Source organism: Meles meles, chromosome 4 (assembly GCF_922984935.1).
Source record: "Meles meles chromosome 4, mMelMel3.1 paternal haplotype, whole genome shotgun sequence".
NCBI classification, from domain to species: Eukaryota; Metazoa; Chordata; class Mammalia; order Carnivora; family Mustelidae; genus Meles; species Meles meles.
The window spans coordinates 107,647,891-107,668,441 of NC_060069.1; the positions used below are offsets into that span (position 1 = coordinate 107,647,891).

The 20,551-nt window shown below is 46.3% G+C and overlaps 1 long non-coding RNA gene across 1 annotated transcript in view; it reads left to right on the forward strand.

The window, feature by feature from the left end:
- LOC123940368 overlaps positions 1-17,393 on the forward strand; it is a 34,099-nt gene extending 16,706 nt beyond the window's left edge. Inside the window, exon 5 of the long non-coding RNA XR_006818068.1 lies at positions 17,342-17,393. This is a non-coding gene — a long non-coding RNA (uncharacterized LOC123940368). The remainder of the gene's footprint in view (positions 1-17,341) is intronic.
- The last annotated feature ends 3,158 nt before the right edge of the window (positions 17,394-20,551 follow it).

Sequence of the window (20,551 nt, forward strand, 5' to 3'; positions counted from 1 at the left end):
AATAATTTCTTATTATTCTCAGTTCCAAACTTTTTTTTGGAACGTTTTGTAGAACAGCTTCCCTAGACTCAGAAGTAAATTCTCCGAGGTCACAAAGCATATTCAGATCATGAGTATTTGATAGCATACGTTAGGGTGACCAACCAGCCCAGTTTACCCAGATCTATTCCCAATTTTAGCATGGGAAGTCTGCCATTCATGGCAAACTGGGATGATGGGTCACTCACTCTTCAGTGAGGAGGATAAAATCACATGAAGTGGAATCAGCTGAATGAGGTCATAACCATGGAAGAGATTTTCTTCTGGAAGGAGCAACATTACTACTGCAGCTGTAACTCCAAATGCAAGTGCCTGGTGCTAGACTCTGATAACCGTTAAGAGAGAATCCGTTGAGTTGTACATGGTGGTCTCAGGAATTTTCCAGACAGGCTTTCTATGCTCTGGGGAAATTCCAGCAGTGCAGATGTGGTCTGGTCTCATAAGTGGAAGGTCTGTCCTGATATTTACAGAATGGAGTTCTGAATAATAATCTAAGATTGCATTTGTAGAGCATTATCTCAAAGGAGTTCAGTGTTCTTGGCAGTCATTATTTAATTAATCCTCAAACCGTCTCTGTGAGACACAGAGCAGGCAGGTGTAATTATCTCTGTTTTGCAGATTACATGACTTGGAGTTATGCCTGGTTATAAGGTGCATTGGAAAGAGATGTTCCACTCTGATAATAGATTTGATTTGGTTCCCATTCTTTCCAGTGAGCTTTAGGCTTGATGGGACTCTAGGGAACCCTAAATGAACCCCATAAGCAATGCACTCCATCGTGACTATCCATCTCTCTTTGTATGTCACATGCTACATTTGGTCAACGCATTAGACAGCCAAGAGGCAGGAAGCTCAGCCATGACCCAATCAGCAGGCCAAGCCTCCAGAAGTCGGTCAACCCTCCATCCACTCCGTGCAGGAAAAATTTTCGTGCTATGTCTTTGTGTAAATGGTAAGACCTCTACTGATTGGTTAAATGATGGGTTAATAATCAGGAATTGCCGTACAGCTCCGCCCACACCCTCACCTTGGAGGAGTTAAGTCCAAACAGGAAAGATATAAACGAGGAAAGGAACTGATGTCCCCATCGGAAGAGGTGGGCGGACAAATAAGGACGAGCTACGGCCGCTGAATCGTTTGGGCACGCCCCGCTGCTCTCCATGCAACAGTGAGAGACTCAGGGCTGGTGACCTCCTCCAGCACACACAATGCAGCCCAGCCCCCAGTGCGATAGTATCAAGAGGTGGTGCCTTTGGTTGGGATGAGGGCCAGTATGAGTGGCCCCAAAGAGCTTTCTTTCCCCTTCCGCCATGTGAGGTCACAACAGGAACACACTCATCTGTGAACCAGGAAGAGAACCATCAGCTTCCAGAGCTGTGAGAGAGAAATGCTTGCTGTTTAGGCCACCCACAGCCTGTGGTATTTCCGTTGTAACGGCCGGAATTGACCAAGATGACCAATGCATTTGATCCTCACCAATGAGGCAGGAGTCAATTTTTCAGTTAGGAAAACTGAGGCCAGAAAAGCTAAAGGGTTTGCTGAAGGTTACAGAACAACTGTCAGAGCTGGGATTTGAACCCAGGCAGGCTGCCTTCAGAGACTTTGGACTTAACCATTTTGCTATAGAGAAGGCAGAGATCAAACATGAAAAGTAGGGGCGCCTGGGTGGCTCAGTGGATTAAGCCGCTGCCTTCGGCTCGGGTCATGATCTCAGGGTCCTGGGATCGAGCCCCGCATCGGGCTCTCTGCTCTGCGCGGAGCCTGCTTCCTCCTCTCTCTCTCTGCCTGCCTCTCTGCCTACTTGTGATCTCTCTCTCTGTCAAATAAATAAATAAAATCTTTAAAAAAAAAAAAAAACATGAAAAGTAATCTCCTCCTCAGGGAGGAAAACTTTCATCCTGTCTAAATGATAAACTTGGTGGCTGCTTGACCTTTGACCATTGTCACCGCCTCTAATTGGGGGTGTGAGGAGCAGGAAGAAAGTTGTGACTATTGAACCTGAGACCAGGAGAAGTGGCAATCATGGCCACAGCCGCGGGTCTGCCAGCAGGGAAGGCCTTTCTTGGCTTAACTACTTCCCCAAACCCGTCATTCTGGCTATTCAGAATCAACATGACTCCTCAATGCCCAACGCCTCCACATTTACGAGGTTTGCCCAAAGGGGTGCAAGCCTATCTCTTACTGAGATCACGGCTGCCACTTCAAGTCTGTCCATTGCGCATGTCACGGGGAGGCACAGGAGTGGTGGAAATCCAGTAATGGGCAAAGACTGGAGACGCTCAGATCAGAAGGCGAAAGGCTGGTGGAACATTTTGCCTTAGTTCCAAAGGACTAGAGCTGTCCCCGTGGGTCCAAGGGGACACTCCAGAGTCACGCAGCCCCTAAAAGCATTTGAGGCCATGGGTACAGGGCCTCATGGGCACAGAGCATTTGCAGACAATGAGAAGTGCATTGACAAAAACTAGTTTTATGTCGATCCTAAATCATTACAGGAGGATGTCATCAGCAGGTTCTCAAATCAAGCCCCATCGGTAAGTCCGATCCATAGTTTCTTTCGTGAAACTCTGGAATTTGCCATCAATTTTCTGGGGTGAGAACAATTCAGGGCAGCTGGTTTCCGTGTCTGTTTTACTTTTAGAACACAAGCATGTCACCTGCCAACTGGGAAATCACTGTTAGGCAGCCACAAAAATTTGAGTGTCAGCAACCTTCAATCTTACTTAAGCTGCCTTGTTAAAAAAAAATTACTAAGTTTCGGGGTGCCTGGGTTCCTCAAATGATTAAGCATCTGACTCTTGATTTCTTGATTTCAGCTCAGGTCTTAATCTCAGGGTCGTAAGTTCAAGCCCTGCATTGGGCTCCACACTGGGAATGGAACCTACTTAAAATAATAATTATTATTATAATTATAATAGTTACTATTATAATTATAATAATGAAGATTACCAAGTTTGAAGACCATGAGAACAAAGCATTAAGCCAAGCTCAGGGCCCTGGACCTCTGCACAGGCTGTTGGCCAATGAAGCTGGCCCCATCATAACTCTATGCCTTTGGAGGGCCTGCCTGCTCCCCTGGTGGGCTCAGCTCACCCATCAGGATGCCCTTCTAATTCTTCTTCTTTTTTTTTTAAAGATTTTATTTATTTATGACAGGGAGAGACAGTGAGAGAAGGAACACAAGCAATGGGGAGTGGGAGAGGAAGAAGCAGGCCTCCTGCTGAGCAGAGAGCTGGATGTGGTGTTCCATCCCAGGCCCTGGGATCATGACCTGAGCTGAAGGCAGATGCTTACCGACTGAGCCACCCAGGCGTCCCTGCCCTTTTCCTTCTACTGCAATCCGAGGCCCTCCCTGTTTGCCTCTATATAACTAGGGTGTGCTTGGCCCCTGGAACCCCCACCCAGGGCCCCAGCTGCCCTCTCCTACTTCCCCAGCCTGCAAGAACTTCAACTCCAACGCCAGGCCCACTCCCACAACTTGCTCTCTGGTAGAGGCAGGTCCGTTTCAGGTTCTCGGTGTTGTTAGCAGCAACAGGGCTAGATCCATGTACGAAATGGGTGTCGACGTCTGCCCTTGCTTTCAGAACCTCTGGGCACGTTCCTGTAAGCACCATGTAAGGGGGCGCTCCGAGGATTCCCCACAAGGGGAAGGCGGCTGCAAGGAAGGAGCCAGCCGTGCCCATTCACGAAGCAACGGCTACTTCATTACCAAGATGGAGCCGTCACAAAGCTGCTGGTACAGGAATACCTAGTATTCCTCTTTAGGAATGAGGCTCTTTAACCTCATGCAAAGGCATTTCAGTGCTCTGGCGTAAATGCCACATTCATCTGTCTCCGCTCCCGTGACTGCGTGACATGAAGGGAAAGGTATAACTGAATATGTGTTTGTTGAATCAGCTTCTGTGAAAAGAGAGATAAAAATGTGAGTCAGAAAGTGAAAGGAATAGGTCTTGCAAATAGGAAGCAGCATCATCCTTTTTTCCCGGGATGGAACAGGGAGCCGAGTCACATGGACAGGATGGAGCTGGGTAAGCTTCTTTCGAGCAGAGGAATGAGGGCGATAAGGACTCACGCCTGGGACTCTTTATTGTGTGTGTGTAGAAAGAAGGGAATTGATACTCTTTCTAGTTTGGTAATGAAGAGGATTAAGAATGTGCTTTTGGAATTCTCTGAGCTCTCTCTTTATTTTCTATGGCAATAGGAAAGGCTGTAGATGAACCTGGTTCCATCCTCCTCCCACACAGAGATGATGAGAAACAGTAAGATTTCTTAATTTTATCAGAAGTTATGACTTCAGCATATTCAGATAATCTGAGATGGGGGTCTATTATTTTGATACATTTATACATTTTGATACATGAAAGCATGTAATCGATTTCTACTAAAAAGAAACTGTTACCCAAGACACAGGGTTCACACATAAAATGGAGACAAGAGCCCACAGGAGAGTTGCATCCCAGCACACCGAGGATGTTGCTGAGCAGGGTGTCAGCTGCGGGAGTGCGGGGAGGAGCAGCGCCCCCACGCCCCATGTCCTGAGCTCTCATCTCTGTCCTGGTTCATTTTGCTTTGTTTGGGTTTGGGTTTTTTGGGGAGGGGGTTTGTGGGGTTTTTTGTTTGGTTTTGTTTTGTTTTTTAGTTTTTGTTTGTTTCTTGTTTTTGTTGTTGTTTGGGTGTTTTTTGGGGGTTTTTTTTTGGCATCTTGACCCACCTGGGGCTACATTGCCCTTGATCTTGAAACTCTCTCAAGTGTCTACTTTCATCTCTTGACTCCTTTCTGGTGGATGACAGTGTCCTAATTCAGCCCTTGTTCTGCACTCACTTGGGTGGGGTCATCTACAGCCTTCAGGTCCATCAGCTCCGGACTCGAATGTCCTTGGAAAACCTCACCCGGGACAGTGGGTTTCCACCTATACCTTGTCTCTCATCATCCCTCTCCTTTACCCACCCGCCATCCCACCCCCCACTAATCCCTGCCAAGCTTGAGGCTTTCCCTCCCTCTCCAGTTCAGCTGGTATCAAACACACAGAGATCGTGGATAAATTACCATTGAACAAAAGCAGGAAAGGTGTTTTCTACTTCTCCTTCTTGGGATAGTTTTTCTAAAAAGTAACATTTTTTATGAATCCTGGATCCTATAAGCACTACACGGAGAAGTGCTTTGAACACTGGAAAGTGCTGTCCAAACATTAGCCGTCATGTTCCATCTGAAGGAACCCTCTGTAATGGCAAGTAGCTTTCACAAGGGACCTATTTGCTCGCTCTAGGTTTTTGGTTTTCAAAAACATTCTTAAAATTCAAACACCACTTTAATATTTGAAAGTTCCCTTTATCCCTGTTTTAAATCATATTGATCTTAAAGAATTCCACACAGAGTACATCCCTATTGTATGAAATTACAAAGTAGTCACTCCAGAGTCCCAGTGATCCCTGACAGGCAACACTATATGCCAAATACACTGTTACAACTCTCTGGTAAAAGCCTCCCTAGGATGACTTCTAGCGGAGATCTTTGTGATACACACAGCCAGTCCTGATGTGGGGTTCCCAGGACGTGTATGTGGAGAAACACTCCCAAGGGCCTTTAAAGGTATCTACCCAATACTCTATTTCAGTGGCTTATCATTAAAAAGGTAACTTTTTTTCTCAAATCGTTTTTGCGTATGGTGTCCTTACTGATCCAGGGTGCTACACGATAACAGCATAACATCTCATTCTAAATCAAGATTTTAAAAGCTCTTTAGTGATGGCACTGATTTCAAATGAGCCTGTTTCAGCTGCAATGTTTTATCGTGCGCCCATGTTATAGGCAACAACACATTTGTTTGTGTAGCTCCCCGATGTTTGTTCAACACTATGTTAGCTTCTTACAAGGACCTTGGTGAAGTCTGAGTAGAACAAATTGGAAAATATTTGGGAACGCCATTTCATGAGCTTGTTGTCTTTTTTAAGTACACTGTAAGAATTCTTTTACGAAGTTGCTCACAGCCTTACAAGTACTGTATGTGCTAACAACTAGAGCTGTCATTGGCGTCATAGTTAATTAAGAGCATTTTTAAAATTTTTTTCAAGTTTTTCCTTATTTATTTACTTTAGAGAGAATGAAAGAGAGAGAGAACTGAAGCAAGGGGAAGGGCAGCGGGGGAAGAAGAGGGAAAGAAAGAATCCCTAGCAGACTCCACACTGAGCGAGGAGTCCGACACGGGGCTCGGTCTCCAGCTCCCGGATCGTGACCTGAGTCAAAGCCATGAGTCAGAGGTTCCACCGCACGCCACCCAGGCGCCCCCAGTAAGAGCATTTAAAATAAGGTCACTCTAAACATCTGGCCATTGGTGTTACGCTACCTTTGTCTTTAGCATAAGATTTTCCACATCACACCTATCCTTGATAGGAACATTTAAAAGTACGGGCTTCTAAGAAAGAGGTCTACCGGATTTAATAATTCTCAACCCCAATTGCATATTAGAATCACCTGGGGAGCTTTCAAAACTATAAGTGCCCAGGCCCCATCAAAGACTAATTAACTCCTTATCTTTAGATCACAAGTCTCGAAGTGTGGTCCCTGAACCAAGAACTTGAGCATCACCTGGGCACTACAGCAGACCTACCAAATCAGAGCTCTGGAAATGAGCCATCTGGGTTTAACAAGCTCTCCCAGTGATTCCTATGCTGACGTTCAAGAACCACTATTTCAGGTACAAACATCTGTATTTTTCAAAATCTTCCCGAGATAAAAATACATATGCAGGGTTGAGACTCAGGGGGATAGTAGTGTTATAGGACTTTAGAGGCATAAAAATAAAAAGTTAAAAAAAGGGGAGGGGGGAAGAAGTTGCTTGTACAGAAAAACCCAGAAGACTTCTATGTTTAGGGGAGCTGCCCCCTCCACTCCATTTCTCTGTGGACAAATCCAGTCAGTGTAGCTTGCTGAGGTCATGCTTAGTGACTGGAGTCGACATGGCCGTTTCCCTGGAGGGGACATCAGCCATGGCCCTGGCACACAGCCCTGCTGGTCAGGACGGCGGCGACAGTGATAGAAGGACCGAGCAGGGCTTCAGGACCCGACTGCAAGGTCAGATAGAGTAAAGCCTTGCCTGGACACAGTATTTTAGACCAGATGGCTGAATTTGGGATTTCAGGCGCATAATATTTTATATGAACTTTTTCCTAATAAATTTCATTGAAATGAGTATTTGAAGTGATTGTCTCAAAGGACATTTGGGTAAATACATAATTAAGACAAAGCAATAAATGCTTCCACTTCATCAGGCATTCAGATAGGGCACAATACATCATTTTCAATAATCATTGCAAAACTCTCCTCAGGAATGGCTCTTTAAGAGGCCGATAATAGGCATGTGGAAAAATACTGATTTGAGTCAATTTGATAGCTTACATGGCCTACAATGAATTCCCCCTACTAAATTAAATTCTTGGTAATTAGATGTCTCAAAAGAAGAAGAGGCATATTTAATTTTCCCTCTGGTTTGGTTAAACATATATATTCTCAAGAGCATGAACGGTTGAATACACTGTCGGCAGGCACGTTAGGGTTAAATAACTTCACTGAAATCACTTCCTTCAGAAAGAGAGGAAGTCTCCTATCTGCACTGAGTACAATATATTTTAAGAATTATTTAAAATAGATTTATCTCAGAAAAGAGTAAGAAAAAAAAGGTATTAGATTCAAAGTCAGCTCATTGCAGTAAAAACCTCCTAAATTGAAACCTTCTCATTAGTCTTCAACCAGAAGGCCGCCTCCTGCCTTGTACTCTCCTTGCATGTTGATGAGACTCATTTAGTGCCATTTTTAATTCTACTTCATGTCTGGAAAAGAGATCCTCTGATGCTTGAATCATTTCTGCTATGTCCCTCTCTAAACACCACTAGGGACATGAAACCCAGCCCTCCCGACGCCGAGAGTGCTTCCTATTTTTGTCGTGAAGGTGAGCAAGTGTCTTTCTCAGGCTGGCCCTTTCTCAACCTTTCTATTGCCTGCATCTGTCTTGCTTCCAGCCCGGGGCACGTAGACCATGTCTAATCCCTCCACAAATATACTAACCCTTCAAATCTTTTGAAAATTGCTGCCAAGGTGAAATTCTAAGATAAATGAGAAGTTTTCTACAGGGACCTAAGGAATGGGCTGCATACGTACGAGATCGGGACAACAGGAGACAACAGCCCAGACGCTTCAGCTCTGTTAACGGAAGAGGAAGTTGAGGTTGACCACCAGGAATGAGCCCAGAGATCACAATGCCAGTCACTGGTGGGACCAAGACTCGACCCTGATCATTTTACACCAAGTTCTGCTCCTTTTCCAACTTCTCCATGACGCCACCCTCGAAGCAGTTGCGATCTTTTGGAACTTCCAATGTAATGGGCACTTTTGTTGTCTTCGCAAATGGTGAACTGTTCACCTGCTTTCCCTTGCCTCTCCGATTAGGCCATGATTTTTTTTCTAAAGACAGAGATCATATCTTTAATTTAGTCTAATATGTCCCATGGTATCACACACACTGAGATGCATAAAAAGTATTTCTTGATGTGAAATGAAAAGTCAAACATATTTTAACATTTGTCTATAGAAGCGACATTAGAAAGAAGAAGAAATTATCTCAATGTAGCAATGTAAATCTTTTTTTTTTTAAAAGTGTGGTCTTACATTCCATACAGTTGCCGGTGCCAAAGATATGTCTTAGTTATAAACTTGGATCACTTGTATTTCTTTTTCCTGAAGAGACGAATGCTTCAAGCACAATACTAACAAATGCCTAAATATTTTGCATTTTTCTACTCCCTTGATTAAACATGCGCCTGATCAGCTTCTCTGCCTCGGATTTTTTCCCTCTCTAGATCTGTCTATAAACTCCTTCCACGCTACTCTTTCTACATAATAAAACGAGTCTCCTGGCCTCCAGAGTTAATTGCATACTGCTTGGCACAGTTTAGGGAGGCAAGATTCTGCTCGTTTATCTCACTTGGCTCCTACACAGTGCTTGGCGCCTTCTCCAGCCCCTCCCAGTTCTCCTGCCCAGAGCTTGCCACACTCTCCCTGCAAAACTATGGTATTAGCAGTTACTTATGTGACAAGATTTAAAGATAAAGCTTGGTTCACCCAGGACCGTGATGACCTGAAAAACACGTTTTTTTTTTTTAACTGAAGGCTCTATTTCTATTTGTTTTTATAGTTCACTCTTTTGAGTAGGTTGGCTTTGTTTATTTTTGGCTCTCTTCCAACTGTTAAAAAATTTCCAAAAGACAATCTTCCGACAATAGATGAATCTGGCTCTTAATATGACTAGAAACCCTGAAAAGAACGCATTTCAATTTCTGGTTATTCCATACACGGGACGGTATTGGCAGAAGAACCGTCATGGAGTTGTTTCCGGTTGAGCAGATGGCTCATGGGTGGGCATGAGCATGGCTAGGCGCGACGCTTGATTTTATGTGTCAAGTTGACTGAGCAAAGGGACACCCAGGGAGCTGGAAAAACATCATTTCAGGGTGTCTGTGAGGGTGTCTGCAGGAGAGTTCAGCATTTGAATCAGTAGACTGAGTGAAGGAGAGCCTCAACACCAAAACCATGAAGTCTCGAATAAAACCAGAAGGCGGAAGAAGGGCAAGTTTGTTCTCTTTGCTTGAGCTGGCACATCCATCTTCTCTTGCCCTCAGAAATGTGTAAGGCCTTCAGACTCAGACTGATTTATACCATCAGCTTTTCTGGTTCTCCAGCTTGCAGATGGCAGACTGTGGGACTTCTCGGCTTCCACAATATCAGCCAATTCCTGTAATAAAGCTCTCCCTCTCTCCATACATACACATACACATCCTATTGGTTCTCTCTCTCTTGAGAACCCTGAAAATACATGAGGAGAAGTCTACTGCCGGGCTTCTTACGCACATGGTGTTCTAGCCTTGAACCCAATGGTAATGTTAAGGAGAATAACGAGGAAAAGAATGATAGCTATTTTTCAAAAAAAAAGATTTGTTTGTTTGAGAGAGAGAGAGAGTACCTGAGCAGGAGGGGCGGAAGGAGAGGGAGAGAGACTCTCAAGCAGAGTCTGCACTGAGTGTCAGGCTTGATCTCACAACCCTGAGATCATGACCAGAGCCAAAACCAGGAGTCAGATGCTCAACCAACTGAGCCCCCCAGATGCCCCGAATGATAGCTAATTTTTATTGAGCTTACTATATGCCAGACACTACTCTCAGCTCTTTGCTTATATCATCTCACCTCCCTCCCTCTACAGTTGTATGAAATTGGTGCAATCCGTATCAGAAGACTGAGGCTCAGAGTGGGTAAATCGCTTATCCAGGGTCACAGAGCTCGGAAATAGTAAAACAGCACTTAGATCCATACAGGTTGGTCCAAAGCCCTGGTTTTAGCCACTGTGAAGCATTGCATTGTGAAGGGTTTGTGAAAACCCACTTCGGATAGATCACACATGACTTCCCATTCTTAGCAATCTGTCATCAGGACCGAAGGCTCTGGGCTGATTCTCTATACTTGACATGCACAGAAGCAAAACCAGATTCTGCTGTGGTTCTCTCCCTCGCTGTACCTGGGAAGCACGGGGCATGCTCTGCCAGGTGATTTCTCAAAATAAAGATGGTGGATCATGGAGATTCTGATTAAAGGTGGTCCGCGGTGACGTGCCAACGTCCGTAGTTGTTTTTTTTTTAAAGATTTATTTATTTATTTGACAGACAGAGATCACAAGCAGGCAGAGAGGCAGACAGAGAGAGAGGGGGAAGCAGGCTCCCTGCTGAGCAGAGAGCCCAATGCAGGGCTCGATCCCAGGATCCTGGGATCATGACCTGAGCTGAAGGCAGAGGCTTTAACCCACTGAGCCACCCAGGCGCCCCCAGTAGTTTTTAAAGCTAGCGATTTTAATGAGAACCACTGTGGGTCCAGGATGCTACCAATAAAGGCATGGACCAAGACTTGAATTTCACTGAGGAGAAGTCTCTAGTCCCACTCCCAGGGTGCAGACTGTACTCTAGAAGCCAGAACCCCAGGGCACCCCACCCCTACTCCACCCTCCAGCCTCCATTTCACCACAAGGCCTTAACTCCATTTTAGAGCCAGAGGAGCAAAGAGAAGCGTGCAGGGTGCATCGAGCTTTCGGTCAGTGTCCCAGTCCCGGATGCACCCAAAGCCCTGGCAAGGGCCCAGTAGGCAGGTGTAATCAGAATGTCCCAGGGGATATTCAGAGCAGAGCCCTCAGCAAGCGCCGCTTCTAAATTTGTCTTCGAGAATGATTAATCTGTTTAAGCAAATTCCTAGAGCATAATTAAGATGCTCTAATCAAGGAAGGAGATTGCTATGCAGCAGCCTCGGGCACTGATTCGGTGGAAGGAACTCCTGACCAGAAGGCCTCAATAACCTAGTAGAAGCAGTGAAGGTGACGGGACGGGCTTCGCCGGCCAGGTGGTTTGAAAAGCAGGCGGCTGGGGGGCTGCCACTGCTGAAGCAGAGAAGTCTGGGAAGGCAGAGGGGTCAACTGACGGAATGCTGCTGAAGGTCAAGGGCAATGAGCTGTGAGGTCCCACCTCCAGATGTGGAGGTTCCGGTTATTAATGGCCTTGGGGGCAGCAGCTGTGTTTGTAGAAGCGGATGCTCTTCCAGAAGGAATAGCTCAAGGGAGGTGAGAATTGGCTACTGGGTCCCTGAGGATCCAGGGCTGGGAATTCACGTGTTGGGGTCCCTTGTGGGGTGTTAAAGAAAGGGGCTTCCTCTTCGGCACACGTATCTCTCTGTGGGGAGTAGAGTTAGATGATGAGGGCCCAGATCATGTCTCTAGGCCCTGACAAGTGACAGAAACATATCATCTCCCGAGCAGCCCCATGTCCAGCCCCCCTGTGACATCTCATCCCTGCTTGGCCTGGGCACGGAGGTAGTGCTGCCTCACACATATTCTCAAAGGGACATGCCAACTCCCCACAAGTCCCAGGTCCCAAACTGCAGTGACAGGGGATTCTTCCCTCTCCTCTCCCCAGAATAGAGAATAGCATGGCCTGGAGAACATGGACCCCACCCCTAGGCCCAGGCTTGGGTAGGGGAGGTGCAGGAAAGGAGGAAGGAAAGAAGCCTGGGGAGAGCAGGAAAAGGCGGGGTGGGCAGAGCGAACTGTCATCTCATCTCTGGATTGGCTCTGGCCCTCACAGCACCGGATCCCTCTTCCTTCCCGTCCCCAGGGCTGTCACTCTGTCCCTCTGCATGGCACAGACGCCATCTTGTTAGCCTCCTCCTTCAAGCCAGCTGCCCCAGCCAGTCCCAAGCCACTGAGGAAAACTTAGAGCTCTCAGTCGGTGCTCTAATTTCCTTCTTAACCCATGTGAGGCCCATTAAATTAAGCACTCTTGACATCAGGCTCTTAAAACAGAACCGGCTCAGAGGGCTACATGGTCCGAATAGAAAAGATGGTGAGGAGTTCCTCCCGGCCCCTTCCGTGGCCCTCTCAGCCTTGGGCCACAGCTGGCATGGAGGGTCCCTGGCGGGCAAGCAAGAGGTCAGGGGAGTGAAATGGGGACGCTCCTGATACAGAGGGGCATATCAACACAGGCACCTTGGTCACCTCGGCCACCTGCTCAATGGCTCAACTCCCCTCTGGTAGAATTATCTCCCTCCAACCCCCGCCGCCCTAGACATTAGGACAGAGCTTCTGAAGTTAGAGGCCTGGCTAAGCAGAGGGAAGTGGAGTCAAGAGTGGAGGCCAGCCTCAGCAGGCTAGAGATGAGTTTTCTAGGAATTCAAAGTGGATGCTGGCCTGGAAGGGACCAGGAGAGCTTCAGTCCAGAGAGGAGGCCCATCTTGCTTAGGGGGCTGGAGGCTGGAGGCTCCACACAGGACGCAGCTTGCCTTGCCGTGTGAGATCAGCAGGAGCAAGAATGGCAGCCAGCTCTGTGGATCTCTAAGATCCCCAGCCTCCCTGCCCTCCCCATGGCGGCAGGAGTTCATCTCTCTTCCCCGATGCAAGGGCCCCTCTGAGTAGCTGACACAGTCCTGATTCCTATTCAAATGTTTTCTAAGGTTTGTTGACTAATATTGAAGACGGATTCCAACTCCCTAAAGACTGCCACTGTGGAACAATGTCAACAGCATTAATGCTTGACAAACACAAGATATGTTTAACTCAAATATTTAAATACAAATGCTCTGTTTTGGTATCGAGTACAGATGCAAGTGCTTTTATCCGCCGAGAGCTAGTGAGAGGTATCAGCATTTTTAAATAACCACGACCATTTTCCCCTGGAAAAATCCATCGGGTGCCCTGTGCTGACCCCAATTTTTTCCTAAATTGGGTGTATGTTGACTCTGTGTTTTTCCCCCTCTGGTGGGACAGCTTGCCTCCTGAAGGATGCATCTCCCCATGACTGACAGGCCCCGGTGTGCCCTCGTCACCAGACAGACACCGAGTGCAGAGAGACAGGGTGTGTGTGTGGAGCCTGCCTGGTTCCCGCTCTGCCCTGCCCTTCAGGCTGACAGCCCAGCTCCTCACAAGGTCAGAGCCCGGCGCACTCAGCTGAACAAAACATATGGTCGCTCCTGGGGAGCCTCTGATTTTCTGGGCTGGAGCTGACTGAAAAGTACCACATTTGAACACCCTTCCTCTTCAGGCCAGACACACCAAATGGGGAGGCCCAACTGAGACTTTCAGAGGGCTAGAACATGGAAAAAAAGTGAGGGTTTTCCCCCCACCCTATGTTTCAAAATAATATACTACGATGTAAAATACGCCAAGACTCCTTTGGTGCCATCCGTGAATCCATCATATCCCATGCTGGGTATCTTTCGTCTGCTGGCCTAGTCCACTCCCCCTCTCTCCACCCTGCTCTGTGTCCTGGGAGGCTACAGGAACTGACTTGCCCCCCAGGCCTTCTTGATCTGCGCTCCAGATGGGTTTGGCTCATGGAAAACACAGCAGGAGACTAGAAGGAGGAGGGAGAGTGAAGCCATTACCACCGTATCTGACAGTGGCTCTCTCTCACCTGCCCTCCCCACTTGTCTGGAAAGGTAACTTTCTGGGACCTGGACCCTTCAGGCCTGGGGGAATAGGGGGAGAAGAGTGACAGGGCCCACTGCTACCAGCCCCAGGACCCTTCTTCTGTGGTTTCCCTACACCGTGGTGAAGAGTCTCCTTCCTAAACTCAAATTTGCCCCATTTCCTGTTGGGACTTAACAAATACAATAGCAGGTGTCAACTTAGCATTTTACTAATTTTTTAAAATGTTACTTTTGGCACCCCAAATTTGTTGATGCCTTAAGAATAGGCCAGGTTTGTTTTTTGATTTGTTTTGTTTTTAAGATTATATTTATTTATTTGAGAGAGAGAGAGCACAAGCAGGGGGAGAGGCAGAGGGAGAAGGAGAGAGAGAAGCAGGCTCCCCACAGAGCAGAGAGTCTTGGCATTCGATCCCAAGACCCTGGGATCAAGACTTGAGCCGAAGACAGCCGCTTAGCTGGCTGAGCCACACAGGTGCCCCAGAATAGAATGAGCCGTTCAAGTGAGGGTCAGCCTGCCTTGCAAACAGGGCTCGAATCTCGCCGGCAAGAGCACCCGCCCCTCCCTCATCGCTGCACGGCAGGTGCACCCAAGTCTGGGCAGCCCTGATGGCCCGTGTGGAAGAAAAGGATGGGGATGGTAAAAGGCAAAAGAGTTCATACCTTTCCTACAAAAGCTCAAAAAGGGATTACAATTTCTAATTTAGTACTGCTGAAGATCATAATTTTATTGTGTAAACCCAATTAAATAAAAGTAATGGGGACTTTAGCACTGCCAGCTGAACCATTACAAAGAGTCCAAGATGTAGTAAAGAAGTAGGATTAAATTACAGATTTTCTAACGGTTCTGCTCACTTAGAAATGCTTCTCTCTCCTCATGCCATGGTCTTCCTGCTTCCTACAGAAACAAAACAGAGGGTATTTATTCCTGGGTCTGCAATATGGCTTCTGATTGCATCTATCAGACACAGGTCAGAAGGCTCTCCTCAGATTACAGGCTTCCTCAGTCCCCTCCTCCAGGAAGCTTTCCTGGCTCCCTCCAGGAGCCATTCTCAGGTTTCTTGTCTCAGGAACCTCCCAACAGATTGTGATTTTTGTTGAGGCAGAAACGAGGCCGTTCCTCCCATCGTCCACACGCAGCTCAAGCCCCCAGTTTCAGGAGCCTTAGTAAATACTTGCTGAGTGGATGGGTAAACAAATTCATGAGAGAGTAAAGGTCTATCACCTCTCAAAATAGATTCATGCTTCTCAGATTTTTTTTTCCAGGCCCTAATAAATGTTATATTACTTCCAAACCTGATGTGAAATGGTAAAGCTGGTGAGTCATTTCTCCACACCGAAAGTATGAGAGTGGGTTAGTCAAACAGGGCAAGGTAACTACCCTCCCTCAGAGAGCCATCGGGATTTTCTGATGATTATGCTTGTAAAATTATTCTTTTATATATGGAGCCACGCTGGGATACCTGTGTAAAATGGGGGAGCTGTCCTCCCTCAGAGGAGAACTTTCTATTATCATTTAGATGTAGAATTTCCCAGGTTTTTTTTCTTCTTATAGATGGGCCAATTCAGGAAAAGTTTAGTAATGATTTGTTTTTTCCATCCAAGGTAGGGAAAAAAAGAAACCCTCACTTTATTGAGTCCCAAAGGAAGAAAATTGTAGGGGGAAAAAAAAAAACACCTTATTTCCCCCGGACAGTTTACCTACTTCATTAAACAGAAGAATGTCGATGAGGAAATTAATGTGGATTTTCAGCCACTAAACTGCTCCTTTTTGGCGATATTTGTGAAATAGACACATGGAGGAAACTTTCCAATATTTTGTTTAATAAATAGACTTTATTGTTTATACTAGCTTAAGGTTTGTAGAAAAACTGAGCAGGGGCTCCTGAGTGGCTCAGTTGGTTAAAATGTTTGCCTGGGTGGCTCCAGTTGCTCCGGCATCTACCTTCGGCTGGGGTCTTGATCCCGGGGTCCTAGGATCGAGTCCCACATCGGTTCCATCCTCCGTGGGGAGCCTGGTTCTCCCTCTGCCTGCCCCTCCCCCCACTACTTCTCGCTCTCTCTCTCCCTCCCCGACAAATGAAATCTTTGGAAAAAAAAATTTTTAAAAAGATAAAAAATAAAAAAAAATAAAGCATCTACCTTCTGCTCAGGTCATGATCTCTGGGTCCTGGGATTGAGTCCCGTTCAGTTCAGGTTCCCTGCTCAGCGGGGAGTCTGCTTCTCCCTCCCCTTCTGCCTGTCTCCCTGCTTGCGGTCTCTCTCTCTCTCAAATAAATAAACAAATTTTAAAACAATAAAACTGAGCAGAAGGCTCAGAGAATACCCACATAACCCGTTGCCCCCCCCCCCCATCAGGTCCCTCTGTCATTCACTTTTAGCAGCAGAGTGGGGCACCTGCGGTGGGCCAATACTGACATAGCCTCATTCACTGAAGTTCATCCTTTGATTCAAAGCTCACTTTTTGTGGTATACATTCAATAGGTTTTGACAAATGCGTGATGTCACATATCACCCATTACAGCATCACACAGAATGGTTTCACCAAATGAAATGTCCCGTTTCATCTCCTCACCCCTCCCCCAACCACTCATCCTTTCAGTCTGCACAGGTTTGCCTTTTCCAGAATGTCATTAGTTGGAATCCTACAGTTTGTAGCCTCTTCCAACAGGCTTTTTTCCCTGAGCAATATGTATTTAAGCTTCCGCCATGTCTTTTTCAGTCTTGAAAATTCTCTTTTTTTAAAGCATGGAATAACACATTTCATCGCATGGTTATGCCACAGTTTGTTTATCCCTAGGCCTGTTGAGGGGCATCTTGGACCTTCCAGTTCTGGGCGTTTTTACTTATTTATTTCTAGGAACATTCACATGCAGTTCTTCGTATGGATGTAAGTTCTCCACTCATCTGGGTACGTTTACCCAGGGAGACAACTGTCGGATTCTATGGTAAGCCTATGTTTAGTTTCCTAAGGAACCGTCAAACTGTTCCAAAATGGCGGTACCTTTTTGTATTCCCGCCAGCAATGAATGAGGAGAGTTCTGGTTGCCCCACATCCCTGCCAGAATTTGGGATTGTTGGGATTTGGGCCACTCTAGTAGGCAGATAGCGGCACTTCGTGTTAATTTGCAAGTCCCTAAGGACATAGGATGGCAATCATCTTACCATATGCTTATTTGCCATCTGTGTATCTTCTTTAGTGAGGTGTCTGTTCAGGTCTTTTGCCTTCTTAATTGGATTATTTTCTTCTTAAGTTTTTTTTTTTTTTTTAAGATTTTTATTTATTTATTTGACAGGCAGAGATCACAAGTAGGCAGAGAGGCAGGCAGAGAGAGAGCGAGGTGGAAGCAGGTGCCCTGCTAAGCAGAGAGCCTGACGTGGGGCTCGATCCCAGGACTCTGGGATCATGACCTGAGCTGAAGGCAGAGGCTTTAACCCACTGAGCCACCCAGGCACCCCTTTCATCTTAAGTTTTAAGAGTTTTTTGAGTAGTTTGGATATGTATCCTTTATCAAATACGTATTTGCAAATATTTTCTCCCGGTCTATGACTTGCCTTAGTCTTGTAAAGCATTCTAATTTTTTAACCATTACATTTGTAAATTGTACTTTCAAGTTTATGACATTTGTTCAAATGTAGTATCTCATTGCATCCACAAAATGCCCACTGGGAAGTAGATGCTGTAATGCCCACATCAGAAATACTGAAATGAAGAGGTGAGGTAGTTTGATTCTGGTCATAGAGAGGTCCGGGGGTGTAGGGGAAAAGGCCTGCCCCATCAGTGGGGATTTCTGGTTGTTTGTTGTGTATTGGCACTGAGCTAGCTAGGTGTTACAGAGCTGTGCAGATTGGCCGCCCCTCCTCCCACCTTGGCTGTGATGGGAATGGCTGTTTTCTGTTTGTGCTGGGCTGAAGATTTTATTGAGAGAGGACCTGGTCTTTAGAGGACCTGCATCTGGCAGTCCTCACCCCATATTCTTCACGTGGGTGGTCCTCCTCTACGAGTTCTCAGCCTTCATCTTGGGGCACCAGGTAGTCCAGGTCCCCTTGGGGAGCGCCTACTTTGAGACAGGAGATTCCTTTTTTTTTTTTTCTTTTTTTTGGAGTCCAAGGTGATTGTCCTAGAGACTCCTTCTCCTCTTTTGGCAAACAAGCAAACAGCAACAAACAATACTAGGACAAAAGCGTGAAGGGAACTGACAGGCTGCATGTTGGCTCAGAGGTGCACACATTTGCTAGGGCTGCTGACTGCCATCTTGCTCTACAGTCTCAGCTTCCTGGGAGGAGGGTACCACCCTTGGGGACTCAAGGGCACAGTAGGCAGCCGTATACACTCTTTCAGTGAACTGTTGATGTCATAAAGGAGTCTTGATGATAACTCTGCGTCGTGACCATCCCGATGATGTCATCCCAGAACAGGGACGCACCTGCAAACTTCCACCCACCTGGAGCTCCAGGTCCAGCCTAAGGTCATATTGGGGCCTCTAAGCTTCTCACCTTTCGTGAGCCTAGCTATTTACAGTCCCCTTTCTTCCAGTTCTTGCTGAATCTGTTTAAATAGAGACAGCATTAACAATACAGAGAATTTAATGGCGTGGGTAATGGTGTGGGTGATGTCAACAGGAATTTGGCAGTATCTGTGAGGATAATCTGAGAGGAATAATCAGGAGTTGACAACCCTTCTTTCAGAAAGCAAAATTGCCTGGTTCTAGTTGTACCAGTTGTTAGCGGCTTCCCTGCCTGCAAAAAAAAAAAAAAAAGTCACAGTAATTTCAGTGGAGTTGTTTACACAAGTGGAAAAATCTAACTCCTTGATAACATGTTTCACTTGTAAACCCCCTTAGTGACACTCAACAGCCTTCCAGTAAGAGAGAAATTTCTCTGAAACTAAAGAGAAGTTATCTGGAAACAGGTGCCCTTCTTCCATAAGGTTATTTATGTTCATTGGGCTAATGGTTTTTGTCCAGTAATACATTTAAATTGCTTTTCATTTTATAGTCATGCTTCACTATCACACTGCAGAAAGTCACTTCCCTTCCTCTCTGTACAGCCGGCAATTTCCTCAAGTACGCGATGACAGCATTGTCCTTTCGAAGTCATTTGAAATAGACCCGATCTCATCCATCTCAGGAGAATATTCTCCGGCTGATAATCATAGGCAAGTGGAAAGCGCAAATGAACTCAGGCCGTCTGGTGGCTCTGTCCTCTCTCGGGTTCCCCAGAGGCCTCCTTGCTGGGCGGTGGTGCGCCTATCGATCTGGGAAGGAGCCAGACATTCTGTCTCCGACAATACATGAGAAGTAGGTCCCCAACTTGGGTTTGGGAAGTGCAGGGAGGTTAGGGGAGATGATTTATAAACTGATGATTTATATAGCGCGTTTCACTCACCTGGCATGGATGTCAGGGAAAAAATGGCCCCATAGAAATGAACATAATTAGGTTTATATAACATTTGTTGCAGATTGCTCGATGAAACCGGCAGCTCCTGGGCAACTGGGAAAATTTGTACTTTCAAAACTGGAGAATATGGATCAGGCTGTGCCGTGAATGTGAAGCACATATAAACACTTTGGCACAAGTGCCTCATAAAGTGCCATAAAAATACTAGCTTTATTTTTACACACAGGTAAAGAGAGGAGAGGAGACCGGTTGGCTTTTATTTTGTGTTGCAGGGCCAGCCACAAGAAGGTCTTGTTTACATGTACTGGGGGGCAAGGGCAGGTCATCCTGAAATTGGGCCATTGTGGCATGAGATTATTTTGAGTTAGAAAGCAATCAACAGGATGCTGGGGGGGCTCAGTTGGTGAAGTGTCTGCCTCTTGATTTTGGCTCAGGTCGTGATCTCAGGGTCATGAGATGGAGGCTGGAGTGGGGCTCCGCGCTCACCTGGGAGTCGGCCTGAGATTCTCTCCCTCCCTTTCCTTCTGCCCTTCCCCCACCCCACTCATGCTGGAATGTACGCATTCTTTCTCCAATAAATAAATAAATCTATTTTTAAAAAGGCAATCAAAACCCAGCAGATTTAGGAAAAGCTCCTTACGTCCCCCTCAAATACCTAAAAAGAATTTTGATGGAGGACCTGCTCCAGGAAGAGAGCTATCACGATAGATACCTACTTTATGATACAAACTAGGTGTGGTTAATCAGGAGGAACCTGGCAAGGCCCGTTCCATCAAGACCTCTGGGTCCCATTGTTTCTGAGTGGCCCAGCAAATATGTATTTACCAAGCATTTGCTCTTTTTCAGCTTCCCCTGAATTGCTTTCCTCTCCTCTGAAGTCCCAGGCACCTCCCCCGCTTCTCCCTAGTTCAGGATGACATCTAGACTGTACTTTGCCTGTCTTCAGATATTTCCAACTCGGTGTGGATTCCCTGTATGTACGCTATTGTTTTTCTCCTGTTAATCTGTCTTGTGTCAGTTTGATTCTCAGTCCGGCCAGGAAGGGGACAGGACGGTCCTGCTCCCCAACACATGAAATGGATCATTCTTCTGCATGATTTTCAAACCAAG